Source organism: Triticum aestivum, chromosome 3D, assembly GCF_018294505.1.
Source record: "Triticum aestivum cultivar Chinese Spring chromosome 3D, IWGSC CS RefSeq v2.1, whole genome shotgun sequence".
In the NCBI taxonomy this organism is placed as follows: domain Eukaryota; kingdom Viridiplantae; phylum Streptophyta; class Magnoliopsida; order Poales; family Poaceae; genus Triticum; species Triticum aestivum.
The window spans coordinates 37365306-37390867 of record NC_057802.1 but is presented as its reverse complement, the minus strand read 5'-3'; the positions used below and the strand labels follow the sequence as shown (position 1 = coordinate 37390867).

The following is a 25562-nucleotide window of genomic DNA, read 5'->3' as shown; positions in this document are numbered from 1 at the left end:
GAGATTCGTGCTTCGGTCAGAGCATTGGCAGCACCTGGGCGTTTTTTCACGAGTTTGACTCGGACTAATCTCCTAGCCCTAGCATCTAGGCACAGCGCAGACTAAAGAGCCGACCTCATGTGACAGGATGTGACACACTTGACACACATTGTCGGCTGTCATGATCAGAAGTAGCTGCGCTGAGAGGCTATGTGCTGCCGTATTGTGCTTGTAGCTCTGCAAATCAGAACGGGTAGTAGGCAGGGTTCGAATCGCGAGGAATGAGAATCTACAGCCAACGGTATGGATAAAGGGGTGCCCCTGCCCCCGGGAGCTAAAAATCTAGTCTCATATAAGATTAATTAAAAGAAGTCTCTACTTATCACTTATCAGCAAAAGGCACCTAATGTACAAAATGATCACTTGGGAAATAACAATTTAGACTTACCACTAGCATCGCTCGTCTTTCCTCTTTGCGTTGAGCTACACCAACATACAATGGCTTTTTGCCGGCTATCTTCCTGCTCATCCCGTCAATCTACCACATTGATTAAAGATGATTTAATAATCTAAACTAGTCAGCTGAATGCATTGGGCACGTTTGCATTCAACTAAACCATGTTACTTACGGCCTTGTGGACAACTTCAATAGTTGTAAATGACACAAAGCCATAACCCTTGCTCCTTCCTTGTGAATCAACCATAACCTAAAAAAAATGTTAAGAAGGTGAGCCATGATACTAAGAAACAGAATTAGCTAGCAAATAAATAGAGAAGTACCTTGCATGATCCTATCTCACCAAAAAATTCAAATAACCCTCTAAGATTTAGATCATTAATACTATCATCTAGATTCTTCACGTATAGATTGAGCCCTTCAAACTTTTTGAATTTCTCATTTCTTGCACGCTCTAAGTTTTCTTTCAGTTCTGCTTCTCTTTCTGACTTTTTCTGAGCTCTTCCAACATACAAAATTGTATCCTTAATCATCTTACCATTAAGACTTTTCACAGCTTCTGCAGCACATTCTGATTCCCCATAGTTAACGAATCCGAAGCATTTGGATATTCCATCATTATCTCTCATGATTACAGCGCTAGTAATTGTACCAAAAGGACCAAACTCTTGCAGAAGGTCATTGTGAGTGAATTCCTTTGGCAAGTTCTTCACATATACATTTGTATAATTACTCACGCTGATATTTGGCTGCCTCTCCTGACGACGAAAGAAGAGACCTACAAAAATTCGTTTGCCATTCACCAACTTGCCATTCAAGCTGTCGACGGCATCATTTGCAGATGTCTCCTCTGAAAACTGAACAAATCCGTACCCTTTTGATTGACCGTTAAAGTGAGTAGCCACTTTGCATGATAGTATAGTGTCATAGCGACCAAACATATCACTCAAGCTCTTGCCATCAATATTTGGCACAAGATTTTTTTATGAATATATTGGCCTTTCCACTCAATCGCAGCGTTGGGTCCCTATTTGAGAACATAACTCAGATATGCTTCCCGTTGGCAGGGGTAAAATTTAAAGAGTCTAATGCATGTTTAGCTGCAAAACAATCACATACAAAATTATTAGCGGTAATTGTAGTATTAAACTCAAATCCTCTAGTAGGGCAAGCAAACATACAAATACAAAGAAAATGAAATCAGGTTAAGGTGAAAACAATAGTGTAGGTATGGTATGTATATATATAATTGACCACGATACAACATGGTGTATTATATATGACAGGATGTTCATCGAACAGACAATTATCGGATGTCCGATATGCAAAGCTAATATCCAATTTGAACTATGTACAATTTCGCTCTTCACTAATTTGGCAGCGTGGAGTATGAATAAACTGATGAAAATTTGACTAGGTTAACTCTGAAATCCATGGGGCCATTGTGATCATATAATCTACCTAGTGTAATGTTGCACGTTTCAACACCATGGTGCACAAACTAGAAAAATTCTTAACGAACTTTTAACCCACATTCAGTTCCCTCCTGTTTATATTTTCCAAATTGCCACACCAACTTATGAAGGCATCAATGGAAACAACAATGAATATTGGTTAAACTAGAAAACAAACTGCATCGACTAAACTTAAAAAAAATCGCTCACTAACCAAGTCAACTCCCAAATGTTACACCATAAAAAAGATAGAAAACACAAATAACAAAAACATGTCCTTTTGTTTAGATAGAAAGAAATAAGAACATAGGCACACATTAATTGTAACCAAATTCTAGCCATTTGTTTAGCTATTTGTTTTTCCTAATCATATGCACATCCGAGTCCGAGTCGGATTGTGACAATGTTAACTTCCACGATGACGTTCTACACCATGCATGATGCACAATCTACAATCAAATTGTAAGGAAATTTAAGCTCTACTTCCATTCTCTTATGTTCTTAATTCCCGTGTGCAATCTACAAATCTTGGCTATCTTATAAATAAACCGTGTGGCACAATTTAACAAAGAGCTAAATTTTCTCTCGCTAACCAATTCAACTCCCAAAAGTTAGACCGTAAGTAAGATAGACGACGCCGATAATATGAACATAACATTTTGTTTATGACAGAATCCCGCAAGTAGAAAAAATGCATTAATTAAAATAATAATTGTGTGTGCCTAGTTGCTTTTTCAAAATAATATATCCGATTTTGAGTCGGATTCCGACATATTCGGCAACATTATTTTCCGCGTCAAATTTTACACCATGCTACACAATCTATGCAGAAACCTTAATAGGATCTTAACCCAAATTCTATTCTTTTCAATTCGTAATGACCAGAAGAAATCTATGATGCCATAAACTCAGATGGAATCAACAGTTAATGTTAGCTAATTTGAAACAAACCAACCCAAATTTCACAAAAAACTACAATTCCTCTCGCTGTCGATTCAATCCAAGTATCACGGCGTAAGTAAGATAGACATCAACAATAATGGGAACATTTAGTTTGTGACAAAAATATATAGGTAGATAAAAACACATTAATTACACCGGTGTGTGTGCCTACTTGACTTTTCCGAATCATACATCCGACTCTGAATCGTATTCCGATAGCATTTGTTTCCACAAAGATTTTTTTGCCATATCGGAAACCCGAATCGGGTACGGATTCTAACACTGATGTCAGCGCTCGGCAACATGTTCTACAAACTGCTGCTTCCATTCTCTTCCCAATCTACAAACTGCTGATTCCATTCTCTTCCTAATCTACAGTGCCTTGAAGTTATATTTCTTGTTGTGATCTATCGAAGCGAGGGTCTTGGTTTTTTTATGGAATGTGCATAAACCCAATCTATAAAGAAGTCTTACCGAGATTTAGTCAAAATTCCATTCTCTTCCTAATCGCCAAATGCAATCTATGAAGTCATTCCCTCATTGGTAACAATGATCAATCTTGGCTGACTTGAAAACAAATCATGTGACCTAATTTAATAAAAACTACAATTCCTCTCGCTAACGACTCAACTCCCAAATGTTGCACCATAAATAAGATAGACAACCACCAGTAATAAGAACATGTCATTTCGTTTACGGCATAACTCAGTGAACAGATAAACACATATTAATTGGAACAATTGTGTGTGTCTACTTATTTTTCCCAAATCATACAGGCGGTTCTGAGTCGGATTCCGACAACACTATTATCTACGGCGATTTTCTACCCCATGGTGCACAATCTATGGAGAACTCTTAACAGGATTTTAGCCCAAATTCCTATTATCTTCTGTTCATAATAAACACAAGCAGTCTATGAAGCCTTTCACTCAGAGACAAACACCAATTAATGTTGGCTAATTTGAAAACAACCAACCCAACTTAACAACAAACTACAATTCAACTTGTGATTCGATTCTCAAGTGTTACGACCTGAATAAGAAAGACATCACCAATAATAGAACATGTCAATTTCATTTGCGACAGAAATATATGGTATGTAGGTAAACACACGTTTAATTGCAACCACTGTGTGTGTCCATTTGCTTTTGCCAATCATTTATCCTATTCCGAGTCCGATTCCGATAGCATCAGATTCCGCAAACCCGAAACGATTACGGATTCCAACATTACTTATGTTAGTGACACGTTGTTCTACAAATTGCAGGTCAACACACTATCTACACACGTTCCATCAAAAGACCCTCGCCTCGGTTGACCAGAACAAGAAAATGCCAAAATACAACTTGAACTGATGGTGTGCCACATCTTGTATGGGAAATCTAGTAAATCACAGACTTAACAACCAAACAGATCTAAAACTACGCAACCTCGTAAGTTCTTTCTATCCCCGATTCAAGCCTGATTAAATGAAGATGCAAAGAGATGAAGACAAACTCACCGTCCTCCCGACTGTAGTAGTTGACGTACCCGTACCCGAGTGATCTGCCAGTGACGTCCCGGCAGATTCGGAGGGACGCCACGGGCGCCACTTGGCAGAAAAGGGCGTAAAGTTGCCCCTCCGCCATGCTATTATCTAGGTCGCCGACGTATAGCGAGGCGCTCGATCCCAACGCCGGTCCATGAGAATGAAGCGCGACGGCTGGGGCCAGCAACGGGCGACCTGCCATTGCGTAAGATGCTCGCCAACCAGTGGCCGGGCACAGGATCGGTCGATCGATCGAGCAAGAGTGCCGGCTCACAAGGCAACAGAATACAGTCTCGGAAGGCACAGGATGGATTCATCGAGCTGGGGTGCTTTTATAGGTGAACGCTCTTGGATGGATATGCTCTCGACTCGCTTCTCACTAATTAATGCATTAATTACTTCCTTTCTTTGTATAATGATAAGTATTGGGCATTAATTTTGTGCTCGAGAAGACGAGTGTATTTTTGATGGAGATATCTGCACACTAGAGATTGATTGGGTCCACATATACTACTATAGGAATTAGTTCGTTCGACCAGTTTCCAGGGCCATATATCACTACCATTTAATGTTTGAGGTACTAAACTAGATTCCCAGCAAAAAGAGAGAGAGAGAGATACTAAACTGGATCGAGCGTCAAGTTGTCAGCTCAGCATTTTGAAGATGGCGTTCAAAAAATTTCAAAGAGCAAAATAGACAAAGATCAGAGTTTAGCACTACGATACTATGAGTGTTGCATTTGAAGGGAACATAAGTTTCCACTCTCATGTTGATGGTTTATATGAAAACCTTTTCAACGGTCAACAATGGGCTGGGGTGAGTCTTCAGGATGATGTATGGCCCTTCAAGATGAGGGTCTCTAGTGGGGGGGGGGGGGAGTCTGAGGCTCATGGAGCCCTTTTCAGTGGCTGAAGTTGAAGCGCCATTGAACTCGATGAAACCTGACTCTGCCCTGGGCCCGCTGGGCTTCCTGTTCGATTTTTTTATGAAATTCTGGAAGGTCGTTAAAGGGTGGCGATGGTTATATTCCAGGATTTCTATAAAGGGGTGCTCGACACATCCTGCCTTAACTATGGAGTGGTTACGTTGATCTCCAAAGTAGTTGGGACGACGGACATTCGCCAGTTTCTGACCGATCACGGTTATTAATGTTATCTTCCGCATCCTAGCCAAGGCGCACGCCATTGGGGCGGCACCTATAGTAGCTCGAATTACCAATCCAAACCAGTCGCCTTCATTAAGGGTGATTGAATTACATGAAATCATTCACGAGGTTAAGACTAAACGTCAAAAGGCGGTCTTTTTCAAGATTGATTTCAATAAGGCTTGTGATACACTTAGTTGGGATTTCTACAAAGATTCCCCTGAGTGCAAAGGGTTCAACCATAGATGGGTTACCCGCATTATGCAGCTTGTCAGTAGTGGACACACTGCCATCAACATTAATATGGAGACAGACCCATTTTTGAAGCACTCAAGAGGGGGTGAGGCAAGATGACCCACTCTCTCCATTCTTGTTTAATATTGTTGTCGATGGCTCAGCAGCCATTATGTATGAAGTGAGATGTGTTGGCCATCTATGTGCGGTGGTGGCCCACTTGATTGCAGTAGGTGGAGTCTCGCACCTCCAATATGCGGATGACACCATCCTTATTTGGAGCGAACTCCAATGGATATAATAAATTTGAAGTTCCTCCTTATTTGCTTCCAAGAGATGTCGGGTTTGACGATTTATTTCGCCAAAAGTGACGTGATGGTACTCTGTTATTCGAAGCAGGAGCGATCCTTCATGCCAACCTCCTGAATTGCTTCCCGGGGTCATTCCCTATTTGGTACCTTGGTCAATCGGTTAGTGACTCGATGGTCTGTATGAGAGATCTGCGACCAGTGATGGAGAGGGTGAGACACTGGGTAGATTTGTGGAAAGGAAGATTGGCTTCTAAAGCTGGGAAATCGGCTCTCATTAGATCTTCCTTGGCTAGCCTCCTATGTTTGCGATGAGGCTTTAACTTTTTCCTGAAGGAGCCCATGCAGACATGGACATATATCAATCCAAATTCTTCTGGCAAGGTGAGGCAGATAAACAGAAATGCCATATGAATAAATGGCAGGACATTTGCATGACAAAGGACTAGGGCGTCTGGTCATCACTTCTACTCGTCACATGAACATGTGCCTGATGAGAAAATGGATCTAATAAGGGACAAATATCTTAAGGAGCGGTCTTTCGCTCTTTGCTCCACGACCAGAGGCTCATAATTTTGGTAAGCCATTCAGTCTATCAAACCGGTTCTCCGTCTGGGGATTTGGTGATGGTCGAGAGAGGAATGGACACCCATTTTTGGTTCAATAGTTTAGCTTGATGGTCGACCACTCCTTGTTCAGTTCCCGGTGCTGTTCGCCATTCCGGATCAGCCTTCTTCCTTGGTGACCTTGGCGGTTGCGGATGCGGGGAGGAACCTCTCATTCCGTCGCTCTTTCGGTCCCCTTGAATCCACCGAATGGTTAGCGCTCTCCTCCAGTGTGACAAGTGTTACCTTGTCTGCGGCTCCGCATATCACATCATGGAAATTGGGGCCCTCGGACAACTTCTCAACTAAGTCATTATACAATCACCTTATGGCGGGATTTGGGCCTGACAAGTTGACTGAACTTTGGAAGGTGCATCTGCTGCCTTGGATCAAAATATTCTTGTGGCAGCTTACTAGGGGTAGATTTCCCTTGGGTGACCAAGTGCTCAGGTAGAACGGCCCTGGGAATGGCAGTGCCCGCTGTGTGGGGTAGACGAGGACCTGAACCATATTTTCTTCTACTGTGTGTCGGCCCAGTTCATGTGGAGTTGCTTTAGGGAGGTTTGGGGCAATAGTTAGCACCCAACCAACTTCCCTGATTGGCATCAACTCATGGCAAATTGCTAGAGGTAGGTCCACAGAAGGTTGTGGGTGAATTTTGGAACCTTGGCTTGGACCATGTGGTGTGATAGAAATAAAGTTGTCATTGAACATATATACCCATCTGGGGCCACCGATGCAATTTAAAAATTGTGTGAATTTTTGCAGCTATGGAAACCTCTCTCTAAGCGGCGGGACAAGACGACCCTCGACGATCTGACAAGGAAACATAAGGAGGTTGCCTCCGAATTACTTATCATCATCTGCCCGCCTTGGGACCCTGCTATGTTCTTTTGCAAGCTTGTTTTGTTGTTGCCCCCAACGGGTATATTTTCCCTTTCTTGTTCTTAAACTTGTTTCCTTTGTGTGGACCTCCATTTCGGTGTGTTTGTATCCTGTCATGGCTTTATTTATAAAGCAGGGCGAGAAGCCTTTTTCGGTAATTACATGTCAGTATAATTTTGATTAAATAAGGATGGTATGCAAACTTTAATAAAGAATATTCATATATATTGGTAAATAATATTCATATATATGGTTTTCCTGAAACATTAGCGTATTTTTTACCAAAAATAATTGCAACTGAACTTTGCTTTGGTATACCGCAGAAAACTTTACGAATTTCGATGCTGATTAAAGATGGAGATTAAAAGTTACCCTTTTCGATCAAAAGGGGCAATATAGCCTTTTGTAGTATCCAAATCAATCTATTCAATACAATTGATTTACGTGCTAATATAGCGACAACCTTTTCAAGTAACTTTAAGATTCATGTAAACTTTTAGAGGGGTGTGCCAAAGAAACACTCATTGTGATTACACAACAAGTTTAAACATATGGGAGTACAAAATTCCTTTCGATTATTGGGGATACAACTTTGTTCCAGTCATTGAACTTGCCCTCATATGCATTTTGTATTGTCAAAATGATCACAAACTCTAAAATTATATGGAAATGAAAAATGGTATTGTGTGAAAGTATAATTGCAGATGGATTGTCGACTCCATATTGTGTTTATTTTGTATTAATATGGTGGTGTGTTAAAATCTCCGAGGGATGCTCGAGCCTATCGTATTATTTTGCATTGATATGGTAGTGTACAAAAATCTCGAATGGATGCTCAAATCCATTAGTATTTCTTTTGAATTAAATATTCTCCTTTTATTCCACAGGCTTCATTTTATAACTTTCTTACATCATCTCCAATCGTGCCCTATTGTAGAGCATCAAAAGAGGTTGGAGTAAAATTTTAGACACCAAAAAGTGGATTTTTTGGGCACAACAAATTGACGTCTCCAATAGCTGCCCTAAAATAGGGCATCACTACTCCCTACTTGAACCGAACTGCGTCTACTGTCATTTCCGATTTATCTGTTGAAACTAAATTTAATAGTCAATTTGGTTGTTCTATGACAATGTTGAACTGCGTATTGTATAAATAAGAGTCAATTACATTGTTGGTGCTACAACTTGGCGCAAACGGTCACTTTAGTGCTACAAGTTGTGGCGTACATTGAAGTGGTGCAAAAACTTGGCTCGGACGTGCAAATACGGTTGCTTATCCCGTTTGTATAGGAAATGTGCGCTGACTAGGCATGCGCACCCTGCTGTCAGTGGCTAGACTAAGGAGAAAGAGCGTGTGGCCTGATTTTCACAAAATAAACCTCGGAACTTTGATTTAAAAAAAAGGTCCATTCAGGCGTGGCATTCTTCACCTCAGTGACCAGCGGGTCCTGCCTGTTAAAAATAAATAACAAAAAAGTAGGTGCCGCCAGGATTCGGACCCAAAACCACTTGCTACATCATATACGGTCCAAACCACTCTGCCATACATTTTCGACTGACTATTATATAATTGACATGCTGAAGTAAAAATATATTATAATTTTATATAATACAAATATTTCATAAACTATAACTAAAAATATTGTTTCAATTATACAAGCATTTTAATAATTATATGCACATTTGTATAGTTCAACGTTTGTATAATTAAAAATATTCATATTCCTACATATAAAATTTTGATTTGAATATTCAATCATGTATATTATTTAAGTTAATACAGATACACACATTTACATTTCATCACGTTAATTATATTATTATTAAAATGTTTGTATTATCAAAAGTTATAACACAGAAATATCCATATTAATTAAAAAAATTAATATATATATTTACAAACCATCGTTTGTTTGTATAATATTGATCACACATAAATGCTTGAATATAAGTTTTATTACTTACGTTTTACAAATATCGTAAAAAAAATAGTTGGCGCAAATAGGCCGCAATATTTGCAGCCCATTTAAACTCCACCTACGTACCGAAGGTATATATATTCTGTTAAGCATAGTTGAAAGTATAAAACATATTGCATAGTGGTTAGATACACATGTTTTGTTGCCTAGTCAGCACAGATTCCGTATACAAACGGAATAATCACCGTATTTGCACGTCAGAGCCAAGTTTTTGCACCATTTTAATATATGCCACAGCTTCTAGCACTAAAGTGACCGTTTACGCCAAGTTGTGGCACCACCAATGTAATTGACTCTATAAATAAATACAGGGAAGGAACATGAACAGGCCTTCGCAGCCACCGATTGCAGTAATAAGTTAAATTAACCAAACTGCACTGCACAAGACACTTGCTTCTGCTAAATTGACATGCACGTGTTAAGAAAAGCCAAATTGGCAGTTAAAATTGGGATGCTCAGTGACGAATGTCATTCCCAATTGACCCAAGCTGCAGCCCACAGAGAGAAAATTCATAGGAGTACGGACACGCGCGTAACTGCTCCTGAGGACGCGAGCAGCAATAGTGCGACTCCCTCGAACGCGTGATAGGAGATAGCAGGAGAGGGCTCTGCTCCACCGGTCGAACAGGAAGTCGAGGGTGGAGCCCTCACCGGTGAGCTCGTGGCCCGGCCTTGCGCTGACCACTAGTGGGATTCTCGGCCGCATCGAATCTGCAGAGGCTCGGTCGCTCAAATCAGAAGGAAATATGCCTTAGTACAACAGTAGCAAGTCAAATTTTAGTGCAACAATGCAAAAGTTAGTAACAAGATAATTTGGTAAAACAAGGTACATTTTCGTACAAAATTGATATAGTAAACTTTACCACAAGAAGTGTAACTATCTTGGCAAAATGGTATATTAGTCTCTACGCTACAGGACGCTTAGCAACTCCATATTCAACTGTACAGATAAGTTAATACAATATTTAGATCAACATAAAATCTACAGGGATTCTAGAAGATATGCATTGCATCAAAATAGGATTAGTAGTAACGTAGATTGGGAAATTACAAACTTCTTTGCTCAAATATCATCAACACATGATCTTTTAGTAGATATCTGAGGCATTTGTTGTTTCTACATAAGCGCACGCATACGAAGAAGTTAGTATTTGAGAGAAAGCCAGAAGAACTTACACATACTTTTCAGAATCCCAGCTCCAGACATCTCACGGCTATTCAGCTTGGCATCCACCTTTTCTTTTTACGGATTGGGGAATCTCTTTGTAATCTGTAAACACTAAAGTAGGGTTGTGACATGTAGAATCATGAGTTCTCTGATTGATTAATTGGTGCAAGGTAAAATCTTACAGGTTCTGACACAAGCACTGAAGTTCTCACTGAAACAAGTCAACAGTCATAGTATGCCATAGGTCCTACATCCAGTAACTTCGCCATCATAGCTCTAGCATGCCGGCGTCTCCACAGCGTGTGGGCACGACGAAAAGCACTGTGATGTTTTTCGCCGTTATTAATTAATTGTGCAGTACTGTCACGACATCATTCTGCAAGCACCGCAATGAAAACGTCAAACCAAAACTTCATGCTGAACTCAGCGGGCGGGTCAACAATTGAAACTGAGTCAGCGATTAGTTAATTAAGGGAGACAAAACTTTGGTAACTCCCGACCATTTTGCAGCCTCCTGTGGATTTTCATCGACACAGCAGATCAAACTCTCCAATACGCCGATGATACACTTATTATCGCAGCCGCTTCCCCCCTTGCTGCCACAGCCCTAAAAAAAAATCCTAAATAACTTTGCGCAAGCTACCAGCCTCACCATCAACTTCTCCAAAACTACCATGGCCACCCTACACACAGATGAAAACATAGCTGATGCTGCTGCTCTCGCCATGGGATGCTCGCGCGCACCCTTCCCTCAAACTTACCTAGGACTCCCCCTTGCCCCCACCAAGCCCCCCTGCAATGCGTTCGCTCCCTTGATTGCCCGATCTCAGAAATTACTAAATGGTTGGCGCGCAAAACTTTTAGACAAAGGCGATCGACTCATCCTCATATCCGCGGTCCTCGACTCCCTCCTTACATACTTCATGTATGTATTCCGTATCCCAAAAAAGACCCTCAAAGTCATCGACTCTCTAAGGAGGTCATTTTTCTGGGCTGGTGAAGATGCATGCTCGGGTGCTCAGTGTCTGATTGCGTGGAAAAACGTTTGCTCGCCAAAAAAATTCGGTGGTTTAGGGCTCAAAAACCTACACGTTCAAAACAACTGCCTCCTAATGAAGTTTGCCGTCAAAGCACTCTCCTCCGTTCAGTCACCTTGGCTAGACTGGCTAGATCTCCAACACCCAAACGCCTTCGTCTCTTCGACCCCCCAAACCTCCTTCTTGTGCCGCACGATAACCCAACAGAATCCAACCCTCCAGCCAATCACCTTTGTACTCACCAACAGTGGCACACACACATACTTCTGGATGGATACATGGCTCACACCAAAACCCCTAGCTACCACCTTCCCGGACCTCTTCTCGCACTCCATCCTACAACTAGTTAAAGTAGCTAACATTTTGCGCTTCGGTATCGAAGCCAACCTCCGTAATCGTCTCTCTCTAACAGCAGAACGAGAGCTTGCTTCGCTTTTGGCTGTTTTGCAGGACTTCACGCCGTCGACTGAGGAAGATCAACGATTCCTACTCCAGGGGCATGACTTCTCCACCAAGCAAGCATACGGCACATTCATGACCAAGCCAGACACGGATCTCATTGCCCCCCTCATCTGGGGCACCAAGGCTCCTCGCAAGATCAAGATTTTTGCTTGGCTTCTTTTCAAAGATCGCCTCAACACTGGAGTGAACCTAGCCCAGAAGCATATAATCTCCTCCAACCTATGCCCTCGCTGTGCTACATCACCTGAAGACTCCACTCACATCTTCATCACATGTCCTCTTGCCAATAGGATTTGGCAACGAGTAGGCTTCCTGCCCTCGTCTGACGATCTCAATGAGCTTTGGGACACCCCGCTGCCTCAACACCTACCCAAGAATGCTTGATCCTTCGTCCTCCTCGCTCTACTCTGGAAGATTTGGGCAGCGCGTAATGACATGATGTTTAGGAGAATCGATCAACGTTCTTTAATAACAATTAGAAACTTGATCTCTGACCTAGACCTTTGGTCACACCGTCTCGACATGGGTGACAAGGAGGACGTCTTCTCGTGGCGTTCCTTCCTCTCTGCATGCTGCACCGTGCCGCTGTAATTCTGTACTCGCTGCTTCTGCAGCCGTTTGAGTAATATATTCAGGTGGGGAACTCCCCCCCCCCCCCCCCCGCGGTGATTCTAAAAAAAAAACTACTAGGATGAGAATGCAATCCAACAAACACACACATGTTCACGGATGCACAGTCAGTTTCAGAACCTGTAAGTAAAGATGAAATTAAGGATTATATATACAATAAAGAGGAATATTAGGACAGATGGAAACATGAGAGACTTATTCCTACAGTATTACACAACATATGACAATGAAACCGGAAAGGATTCATCCACACACACAGCAACATGAACGAACTATTGAGATAAATAAAAAGGACGCAAGCATTCTTTCAGAAATAACACATATGGACTTAACCATACATCCAAACAGAAACAAACTAGAAACAACTGGTTTGCATGTCCAGAATTAGATAGCAGTCCGCAGTGCACATTGGAAGATGCAAGCATGAAACTATAATACCTAGCTAGAATGGTGAAGTGAATTTTGATCCTCAAGCAAGGTCACTGACCTTGATGGGGTGTCATCCAGCAACCCGGCTAGGCTCGACCGTTGCCGGCGTGAAGCCGTACGCGGCGTCGTGCTCCCGCTGGATGTACTCCAGCCGGCGCTGTGTAGCAGCGAGCGCCGTGGCCTCGTCCAGCAGGCGCACGCGCTCCTCCTCGAGCCAAACCCTGGCCTCAGTGGTGTTGGCGGCGGTGGTGATAAGGACGCTGAGGTTCTGCAGCGGGTCACGTATTAGCCCAGTCGGCTGCGGCCCTGGCCGCGGCGCTGGATGAAGTACAGGCGAAGCCGGTGACGAGCACCTCTACGTGGGTGCAGAGATCCGCCACGTCGTCGGAGATGTCGCAGCCAACGGGGACGGGGGAGTCGGTGACGTCGAGCTCGTCGCTGGGGTACTCGTCGGAGGCGAGCGCGTCGGAGATGTGTGGTGCGCCAAAGGGGACGACGGACGAGCCGGCGGGGCTGGCCGGCACCGAGCTGGGCGCGGGGACCAAACCGTGCACGCCGCAGTCGGTGAAGGGCCCCGTCTGGAACGTGACTCTGGCCGATGCCTCGAGCTGCCCCACGGTGGGCGCCAACTGTTGTGGTGGTCTCACGGCGGATGCCATGGGATGGCTAAAAGGGGGGACATGACAAGGACACCGGTGGGCTCCAGAGGCGAGGTTGGCACGCGCAAGTGTGGGACACAAGACGTACCCAGATTTGGGGCTCTCTGGAGAGACAACACCCTTAGTCCTGCCGAGTGTGGTTTATATGAGGTGGATACAAGCTTGCTCCTGCTGCTGTTTTTGGGAGGAAGGAATGCAGGCTAGTGCATAGGCTGCTCCTTCTCCGTGTGAGTGTGTTCTACTGATGAACGATCGACCTTCTGCATGGAGGAGCACCGGGGGGTCTTATAGGCTGCCCCCCTCCCGGATACAGTGGTAATGTTACATGGGTGCAGGGCCCTGGAGTCAGTGTCTAGGAGCCGGCTGTGGGGGCCGTCGAGTCTGTCGGGCCCGCCGGCGCGGGTCTCGCTGGGTCCATCCGGTGCGGGTCGTACCGGGACCTCCGGCCCGGGTACGGCTGGCTGTTGGGTACTGTTGGCAATGCCGTGCCGGGCGTCATGGGGCGGCAGCGCCGCCTCGCTACAGGGTTGCGCCTCCAGACGGTGGCTTGGTCGGCAGGAGTGCCGCGGCCGTCGGGGCCGGCGCAAAGGAGGGAGTGTTGTAGCCATGTTTACTTGTCGCTGGAGGTTGGCTTCTTGGGACCAGCTGGCACGCGCCAGCCGGCAGACCGGGTTGCGACACCTGGCTGGGTTACGCTAGGAAGCCAGCCAGGGCCAGCCGAATTGAGGAGCGTTGGTGGCCTCGATGTTTTTGTAAAGGATCCGGATTCCGTTGCCTGCCCGAGGTCCATTCCCCCAACAAAGTACTTGATCCCCATAGTGCCGGCGCCCACCATCCCCCCGGGATTTGCAGCAGCTTCTACTACGTCCGGCAAAGATCCCCCACTCATCAAAAGTGACCTTCCTCGTCGAGGAAACCGTGTTCCGCGCCCACAGGCTTGTGCTTGCTATGCGGTTGCCGGTCTTCGCCGCGGAGCTCTTTGGTCACATGAGGGAGAGCACCGCTCAACGTGTCAGGATCGAGGACATGCGTGCCTCCACATTCAGGGTCATGCTCCAATTCATCTATACTGACGAGCTTCCCGTCAAGCCAAACAACGGCGAGGAATCAGGAAGCAGTCATAATAATTTCAAAAAGGAATTCATGGCGAGGGGCCGTGAAGTCATGGTACACAAGCTGCTTGTGGCCGCTAATCGGTATGATCCAACGAAAAAAATAGCACGCTACAAAATATAGCGAGCCCCTTATCAAAATGTTACACAAGTTATAGCGCGCTAATAGCATGCTATATTTAAAAATAGCGTTTGCAAAAAATGCCAAATATATCCACAAATAAAGTATTTCAGTACCTTAAGACACCAATATAGAGAGACATAATCTAGCCAGATAAGAAGCACACATTTTAAACTGAATGTCAAACTGTAGTCAATCTATTTAACATATATCAACTCTGAACACTGAACACCTAGCCTACATCTATCGTGCAATAACCACAAAATAAACCTGTGCTTCCCTATTTTTCTAATATTTTTCATCATTTGGACGCTATAACGCTACACGCAACAACGTTATAACACCCTATAGCGCGCTAATTACGTGAATAACGTCGTAGCGGCTGAATTTGCTAAAATATAGTGTTTCCTTCTGAATACGCTATAACAGCGCTATAGCGTCGTTATAGCACGCTATTTTTTCGTTGAAGCGTCGAGCTCATGTGCGAGAACATACTATGCGAGAGCATCGATCTGGCAACTGTCATGACGACTTTGCTGCTAGTGCGGGGCCGCCAAAGGTGCTGTCAGCTCGAGGATTCCTGCATCAAGTACATAACATCTAGCCCTGATATGTACGACGCGGTGAAGGCGACCAAGGAGTATGAGGAGCTCAAGGAAACATGCAGCTCTTTTATAATTGAGGTCAATGAGAGAGTTGCCACACACAACATGGCCCGACACACTAGCTCTCCTTCCTCCTCCTCCGGTATCCATCGACCAACAACACCACGGCATGCACGAGTTTAATATCCACAACTTTAGCTCAGTGCAAAGGAGCCATGGTGTTGGCCAAGTAATCACTTCAGTCATATAAAACATAGGCGGTTACGATTGGACAGTCAATGTGTACCCGTCTGGGTACTCGGCAGAGGAGGGTGGGGAACACATATCCGTCTACCTCCGTTTATGGTCTGATCCTGGAACTGGGTCAAGTTGTCCAAGACGTTCCGGACCGGTGACCCTAGTGGCAAATCACCGTCGATTGTGCTTTGTTGAAGATATTTTTACTAGGGTACGTGAAACCTGGGGGTTTCAAAAGTTCATCATGGTGAATTCTGCAAAGTCCCGATACATAGGCCACAATGGTTCCTTTACCATACGTTGCGACCTTGAAGTCCACACGAAGGCGTGCACTACTAGTACTAGCACCACCATCGCCAAACCTATGATCGTCGTGTTGCCGTCCAACATTGCAGGCACCTCGAGTAGCTGATGGTGAGCAAGCAATGGTCAGACGTGGCGTTCCTGGTCCAGGAGAGCGAGATTCATGCGCACTGGCTCATCATCGCCATGCGGTCGCTGCTTCTATACGAAACATTAGTGGCGTCGACAACCGACAGTGTCGTACGGATCGGCGATATGAAGGCCGTCGTGCTCAGGGCCGTACTCCACTTTGTCTATACCGACGAGCTGGTTCCTGTGAATGAAACGGTGGTAGCCAGGGAAATGCTGGCGGTGGCATGCTGGTTCCGCCTGGAGAGGATGAAGGCCATGTGCAAGAATTTGCTCGCTCATCTCCTGTTGAAAGACAACGCGATGAGCACTCTGGAGCTGGCATTGCTACACCACTGCAAGGAGCTCAAGATTTACTGCAACGACTTCATTGAGCGTGCAATGAAGTGATGAAAAAACACTTTAATCTTCGATATTTACTGTATAGAAAAGGTTTCATCATGAGTAGCATATATACATTCCACAGCTTTAGTATTTCCAAAAAAATTAAGGGTCATTATTTTTGTCATTTGAAGTTGTAGAACTGAAGCTTACCGATTCCACATTGTATGCCTCAGAATTCTTAACTAGTTTCTTCCATGCATCTATCGACAAGTTTGAATGTATATATGTACTACTACATCACATGAAACATCTAGCAATCTGTGAGATGTTCACAGTACTCTAAACTTTCCTGTGGTCGCTCACCTGCCTAGCATCCCACTGCACATGTTCACGCCCCCACCGCCTTCACCTGAGGCAACCCCACTGGCACATTGACCATTTGGCACAAGCTTGTGGTACACCATACACCCTGGGGTGTTGTACGGCGGCGAGGGGGCTAGGATTTTCATTGTGTCATTGAGGACAGGGCCTTTTCCCCGGGTAGATGAGTTGAACATTAGTAATATATAAACTTACAAAAGATTAGGAGATATAGTTGTAGAAGAGAAAAGCAAATGCTACTTGTCCATGTAAATGACATCTCCATATACTACTTGGCAGTTTTAGCGCCATTTAGCCCCTGTTTAGCATCAATTTAGCTGATTTAGAGGCTGAAGCTATTTGCACGTTTTTTTTGGCGAGGCCATCATGAATTGTTTAACATATACCGTTAAACTGTTATCTTGTCCTTATATTGGACGTAAACTAGGATCCCTGCCAAAGGAAGAAGACACTGTCTAATTTTTTATTTGAAGTTATCCTAAATACTGGGGGAAATGCAGATGCACTTTAACTTAAGAACAAACAAACAAGAATAAAACTCTGACCGAAAATATCATGAAGCAACATCAAATCAGGAATCTTCTTAAACATTATCCAACCATCTAAATTTCAAGTCGAGATAGAGATATTAGGAACCAGCATTCAAGCACTCGAGGATGAAGGTGCCGGAGCAAGGTTAGCACCGTCAACGGAAGCACTCGAGGACGATGCTGTGGAAGCGGGGTCAATAGCATCTCTGGTAACACTCGAGGTCGAGGATGATGGTACGGACACGAGGTCAACAGTACCGCTGGCCTCTTCCACTTTCCTTCCTTGCAGAGCTTCCATTGCTTCACCCAGCATCCCTGTCACCTTCCCTCCTAATTCTGGCTCAAGCTGTTCAGCCAGTGGGTACAATTTCTCATCTTGAATCTGCAAGGTAAACAAAATATTCGACCAAACTTAAAATCCACCCTTCATTGACATAAATGGCTAATATATAATCATGCATGCCAAGTAAAATTTGTAACTGTGAAAATAGCACGTCCTAATATAATTCCGTTGTCCTTACGAGATGTTGTTTCTCCGGGTCAGAAGAAACTATAGCAGTGGTGGTGGTGTCCTTGCTTGGAACAGATGGAGTAGAGACAGTACTATCAGTTTGCACGAAGCCCGGGGGAACCATCACAGCGTTGGCATTCACATTCATAGAATTTGGCATGTATGTGAAGGCTTGGTTGGCATTTGGGTACACCATCTGCATTGTAAAAGCAAGAAAGTCAGGTGAATTGACTACTTGTGACATAATCTGAATATGGGCACGGCTGGATACACTTTGCAAGACCAACTGATGCATTAAGTATTAAAAAATTAAATCAAAAAATGGCATGTCTCGTGCCATAATAACTGTGGTTGTAGATTGATTTCTGGATGCACACCACGCCAAGCATGGTGCAGTGGCCTCGACATGTTATACGTATATGGCGTCATGCCGCTAGGAACCCAAGGAGTGAAATGCTGTTGTGGGAATTGCTGATACCCGAAGCCTGCAGCAACCTGTGGTGGGAACATGCCAGGCACTCCTGGACCGACGTAGAACTGACGGGGAGCAAAATTTTGTGGTACTGCGGGTGCTAGAACTCCTGCGTTCTGAATACGAGCAAAGTGTGCCTAGAAACAATGTCAGTAGCATTAAGCTTGTGATGTGTCGTCCCTTGTATATATTCTTGAAACAGTGACAGATCTAATGTTCAAATATTCAGTGACACACAGGTGACAAGAGAGAACTTGTTTTACTTAACTTTATTTGGACGGTAAAAAAATAACCATTTTGTTAACACTCATCCACATTGATTCTCAGTCTATGTTATTCTTAGGATGGGACAATATACAAGTTATTTATAACTGAATAGGTTTCCTTTTAGTTAGTCAGTTATGTGTAAAAATGAAACAAATAATACGTAAATAATTGGACATGTAGTAGGCATGGACACATAGCAATATCAAAACTCAAACAGCACTTATCAGCATATAAGATTAATTAAAAGAAGTCTCTACTTATCACTTATCAGCAAAAGGCACCTAATGTACAAAATGATCACTTGGGAAATAACAATCTAGACTTACCACTAGCATCGCTCGTCTTTCCTCTTTGCGTTGAGCTACACCAACATACAATGGCTTTTTGCCGACTATCTTCCTGTTCATCCCGTCAATCTACCACATTGATTAAAGATGATTTAATAATCTAAACTAGTCAAGTGGATGCATTGGGCATGTTTGCATTCAACTAAACCGTGTTACTTACGGCCTTGTGGACAGCTTCAATGGTTGTAAATGACACAAAGCCATAACCCTTGCTCCTTCCTTGTGAATCAACCATAACCTAAAAAAAATGTTAAGAAGGTGAGCCATGATACTAAGAAACAGAATTAGCTAGCAAATAAATAGAGAAGTACCTTGCATGATCCTATCTCACCAAAAAATTCAAATAACCCTCTAAGATTTAGATCATTAATACTATCATCTAGATTCTTCACGTATAGATTGAGCCCTTCAAACTTTTTGAATTTCTCATTTCTTGCACGCTCTAAGTTTTCTTTCAGTTCTGCTTCTCTTTCTGACTTTTTCTGAGCTCTTCCAACATACAAAATTGTATCATCATCTTACCATTAAGACTTTTCACAGCTTCTGCAGCACATTCTGATTCCCCATAGTTAACGAATCCGAAGCATTTGGATATTCCATCATTATCTCTCATGATTACAACACTAGTAATTGTACCAAAAGGACCAAACTCTTGCAGAAGGTCATTGTGAGTGAATTCCTTTGGCAAGTTCTTCACATATACATTTGTATAATTACTCACGCTGATATTTGGCTGCCTCTCCTGACAACGAATGAAGAGACCTACAAAAATTCGTTTGCCATTCACCAACTTGCCATTCAAGCTGTCGATGGCATCATTGGCAGATGTCTCCTCTGAAAACTGAACAAATCCGTACCCTTTTGATTGACCGTTAAAGTGAGTGGCCACTTTGCATGATAGTATAGTGTCATAGCGACCAAACATATCACTCAAGCTCTTGCCATCAATATTTGGCACAAGATTTTTTATGAATATATTGGCCTTTCCACTCCATCGCAGCGTTGGGTCCCTATTCGAGAACATAACTCGGATATGCTTCCCGTTGGCAGGGGTAAAATTTAAAGAGTCTAATGCACGTTTGGCTGCAAAACAATCACATACAAAATTATTAGAGGTAACTGTAGTATTAAACTCAAATCCTCTAGTAGGGCAAGCAAACATACAAATACAAAGAAAATGAAATCAGGTTAAGGTGAAAACAATAGTGTAGGTATGGTATGTATATATATAATTGACCACGATACAACATGGTGTATTATATATGACAGGATGTTCATCAAACGGACAATTATCGGATGTCCGATATGCAAAGCTAATATCCAATTTGAACTATGTACAATTTCGCTCTTCACTAATTTGGCAACGTGGAGTATGAATAAACTGATGAAAATTTGACTAGGTTAACTATGAAATCCATGTGGCCATTGTGATCATACAATCTACCTAGTGTAATGTTGCACGTTTCAACACCATGGTGCACAAACTAGAAAACTTGTTAACAAACTTTTAACCCACATTCAGTTCCCTCTTGTTTATATTTTCCAAATTGCCACACCAACTTATGAAGGCATCAATGGAAACAACAATGAATATTGGTTAAACTAGAAAACAAAGTGCATCGACTAAACATTAAAAAAATCGCTCACTAACCAAGTCAACTCCCAAATGTTACACCATAAAAAAGATAGACAACACCAATAACATAAACATGTCCTTTTGTTTAGATAGAAAGAAATAAGAACATAGGCACACATTAATTGTAACCAAATTCTAGCTATTTGTTTTTTCCTAATCATATGCACATCCGAGTCCGAGTCGGATTGTGACAATGTTAACTTCCACGATGACGTTCTACACCATGCATGATGCACAATCTACAATGAAATCGTAAGGAAATTTAAGCTCTACTTCCATTCTCTTATGTTCTTAATTCCCGTCTGCAATCTACAAATCTTGGCTATCTTATAAATAAACTGTGTGGCCTTATTTAACAAAGAGCTAAATTTTCACTCGCTAACCAATTCAACTCCCAAAAGTTAGACCGTAAGTAAGATAGACGACGCCGATAATATGAACATAACATTTTGTTTATGACAGAATCCCGCAAGTAAAAAAATGCATTAATTAAAATAATAATTGTGAGTGCCTACTTGCTTTTTCAAAATAATATGTCCGATTTTGAGTCGGATTCCGACATATTCGGCAACATTATTTTCCGCATCAAATTTTACACCATGGTGCACAATCTACGCAGAAACCTTAATAGGATCTTAACCCAAATTCTATTCTTTTCAATTCGTAATGACCAGAAGAAATCTATGAAGCCATAAACTCGGATGGAATCAACCAATAATGTTAGCTAATTTGAAACGAACCAACCCAAAGTTCACAAAAAACTACAATTCCTCTCGCTGACGATTCAATCCAAGTATTACGGCGTAAGTAAGATAGACATCAACAATAATGGGAACATTTAGTTTGTGACAAAAATATATAGGTAGATTAAAAAACATTAATTACAACCGGTGTGTGCGCCTACTTGACTTTTCCGAATCATACATCCGACTCTGAGTCGTATTCCGATAGCATTTGTTTCCACAAAGATTTTTCGCCATATCCGAAACCCGAATCGGGTACGGATTCTAACACTGATGTCAGTGCTCGGCAACATGTTCTACAAACTGCTGATTCCATTATCTTCCTAATCGACAGTGCCTTGAAGTTATATTTCTTGTTGTGATCTATCGAAGCGAGGGTCCTGGTTTTTTTATGGAATGTGCATAAACCCAATCTATAAAGAAGTCCTACCGAGATTTAGTCAAAATTCCATTCTCTTCCTAATCGCCAAATGCAATCTATGAAGTCATTCCCTCATTGGTAACAAAGATCAATCTTGGCTGACTTGAAAACAAATCATGTGACCTAATTTAATAAAAACTACAATTCCTCTCGCTAACGATTCAACTCCCAAATGTTACACCATAGATAAGATAGACAACAACCAGTAATAAGAACATGTCATTTCGTTTACGGCATAACTCAGCGAACAGATAAACACATATTAATTGGAACAATTGTGTGTGTCTACTTATTTTTCCCAAATCATACAGCCGGTTCTGAGTCGGATTCCGACAACACTATTATCTACGGCGATTTTCTACCCCATGGTGCACAATCTATGGAGAACTCTTAACAGGATTTTAGCCCAAATTCCTATTCTCTTTTGTTCATAATAAACACAAGCAGTCTATGAAGCCTTTCACTAAGACACAAACACCAATTAATGTTGGCTAATTTGAAAACAATCAACCCAACTTAACAACAAACTTCAATTCAACTTGTGATTCAATTCTCAAGTGTTACGACCTGAATAAGAAAGACATCACCAATAATAGGAACATGTCAATTTCTTTTACGACAGAAATATATGGTATTTTGGTCAAAACACGTTTAATTGCAACCATTGTGTGTGTCCATTTGCTTTTGCCAATCATTTATCCTATTCCGAGTCCGATTCTGATAGCATCCGTTTACGCAAACCCGAATCGGTTACGGATTCCAACACTCCTCATGTTAGTGACACGTTGTTCTACAAACTGGAGGTCAACACACTGTCTACGCACGTTCCATCAAAAGACCCTTGCCTCAGTTGACCAGAACAAGAAAATGCCAAAATAGAACTTCAACCATGTTGTGCCACATCTTGTATGGGAAATCTAGTAAATCACAGACTTCATAACCAAACAGATCTATAACCACGCAACCTCGTAGGTTCTTTGTATCCCCGATCCAAGCCTGATTAGATGAACATGTAAACAGACGAAGACAACCCCGCAAAAAAAAGATGAAGACACACTCACCATCCTCCCGACTGTAGAAATTCACATAGGCGTACCCAAGTGACCTGCCAATGACGTCCCGGCATATACGGAGGGACGCCACGGGCGCCACCTTGCAGAACGGGGCATAGAGGTGCCCCTCCGCCACGCCATCATCGAGGTCGCCGACGTATAGCGAGGCCCTCGAGCCCAACGCTGGTCCAGGAGGATGCAGCGTGAGGGCCGGGGCCAGCAACGGGCGACCTGCCATTGCCTAAGATGGTTGCCAACCAGTGGCCGGGCACAGGATCGATCGATTGATCGAGCAAGAGTGCTGGCTCACAAGGCAACAGAATACAGTCTCGGAAGGCACAGGATGGATTCATCGAGCAGGGGTGCTTTTATAGGTGAACGCTCTTGGATGGATATGCTCTCGACTCTCTTCTCACTAATTGATGCATTAATTACTTCCTTTCTTTGTATAATGATAAGTATTGGGCATTAATTTTGTGCTCGAGAAGACGAGTGTATTTTTTATGGAGATATCTGCAGACTAGAGATTGATTGGGTCCACATATACTACTATAGGAATTAGTTCATTCGATCAGTTTCCAGGGCCATATATCACTACCATTTAATGTTTGAGATACTAAACTGGATTCCCAGCAAAAAAAGAGAGAGAGATACTAAACTGGATCGAGCGTCAAGTTGTCAGCTCAGCATTTTGAAGATGGCGTTCAAAAAATTTCAAAGAGCAAAATAGACAAAGATCATGAGTGTTGCATTTGAAGGGAACATAAGTTTCCCCTAGCAGCTCTTCGAGCAGTGACTACTGACTAAGGTTGGGTCCCCCATAATTTTTTTATTGCAAGTTTATTTTTTTCATATTTATACAAGAAAATAAGACATTTCAAAAAGATTAGTGCATTCGAACGCACAGCCTCCTGGTGTTGGCACCGCCACTGGTCAAATCATGTCCCCTTGTTGTCATCCAGGGAAACTAGTCCTCGGTCGCCGCCACGGTTTCATTTCGATTTGTTCTAGCTATGCCAGCCGGGTTTTGCCAAGGCGGTCAAGTAGTGGTTCGAGGCGCTGGACTCCCCAACCGATAGATGTCGGTGTTATACACTTGGCATCACTTTACCAAGTTATCGAGGTAATTGATGCGGGGTTAGGGGTCCAACCTGGGCGAGACTTGAGGATCCGCAAGGCAGAGCTCCTTGTGGCCATCCAGTCCTTTGATGATTGGCCAACCACGGTGGGTCTGGATCCGGAGGAATGGATGGAGAGATATGCTCTCGAGGATAGCCTCATGACGTTTTTCCGAAACGAGGAGATTTACTGTTGTCTTCGAGGCCGTTTAAATTTGACATTTACGGGTGAACTTCCAGGCTATTGCCAATAGCCGTCATCGTCGATCCTCAAATGTGGTCCTTTGGGATGGTCCCACGATGCTTCGGGACAAGGTGGAGATCCACTCTCACGTTGATGGTTTATATGAAAACCTTTTCAACGGTCAACAAATGGCTGGGGTGAGCCTTCGGGAGGATGTATGGCCCTTTGAGATGAGGGTCTCTAGGGGGGTCTGAGGCTCATGGAGTCCTTTTCAGTGGATGAAGTTGAAGCGCCATTGAACTCGATGAAACCCGACTCTGCCCTGGGCCCGGCTGGGCTTCTTGTCCGAATTTTTTATGAAATTCTGGAAGGTCGTTAAAGGGTGGCGATGGTTATATTCCAGGATTTCTATAAAGGGGTGCTCGACACATCCTGCCTTAACAATGAAGTGGTTACGTTGATCTCCAAAGTAGTTGGGGCGACGGACATTCGCCAGTTCCGACCGATCACGGTTTTTAACGTGATTTTCCGCATCCTAGCCAAGGCGCACGCCATTGGGGCGGCACCTATAGTAGCTCGAATTACCAATCCAAACCAGTCGCCTTCATTAAGGGTGATCTAATTCATGATGGGCTACTGGCACTACATGAAATCATTCACGAGGTTAAGACTAAACGTCAAAAGGCGGTCTTTTTCAAGATTGATTTCAATAAGGCTTATGATACGCTTAGTTGGGATTTCTACAAAGATTCCCTTGAGTGCAAAGGGTTCAACCATAGATGGGTTACCCGCATTATGCAGCTTGTCAGTAGTGGGCACACTGCCATCAACATTAATACGGAGACAGACCCATTTTTTAAGCACTCGAGAGGGGGTGAGGCAAGATGACCAACTCTCTCCGTTCTTGTTTAATATTGTTGTTGATGGCTCAGCAGCCATTATGTATACAGTGAGATGTGTTGGCCATCTATGTGCGGTGGTGGCCCACTTGATTGCAGTAGGTGGAGTCTCGCACCTCCAATATGCGGATGACACCATCCTTATGTGGAGCGAACTCCAATGGATATAATAAATTTGAAGTTCCTCCATATTTGCTTCAAAGAGATGTCGGGTTTGATGATTTATTTCGCCAAAAGTGACGTGATGGTACTGCGTTATTCTAAGCAGGA

General features: G+C 43.1%; 3 pseudogenes; 1 reads left to right on the top strand and 2 right to left on the bottom strand.

Annotated features, from left to right (window-relative positions):
* Window positions 1-361: 361 nt before the first annotated feature.
* Window positions 362-4460, bottom strand: LOC123076109 (polyadenylate-binding protein 5-like; annotated as a pseudogene).
* Window positions 4461-14397: 9937 nt separating this feature from the next.
* LOC123076108 (uncharacterized) lies at window positions 14398-17254 on the top strand (annotated as a pseudogene).
* A 228-nt stretch (window positions 17255-17482) lies between these two features.
* LOC123073978 (polyadenylate-binding protein 3-like) lies at window positions 17483-23329 on the bottom strand (annotated as a pseudogene).
* Window positions 23330-25562: the final 2233 nt, after the last annotated feature.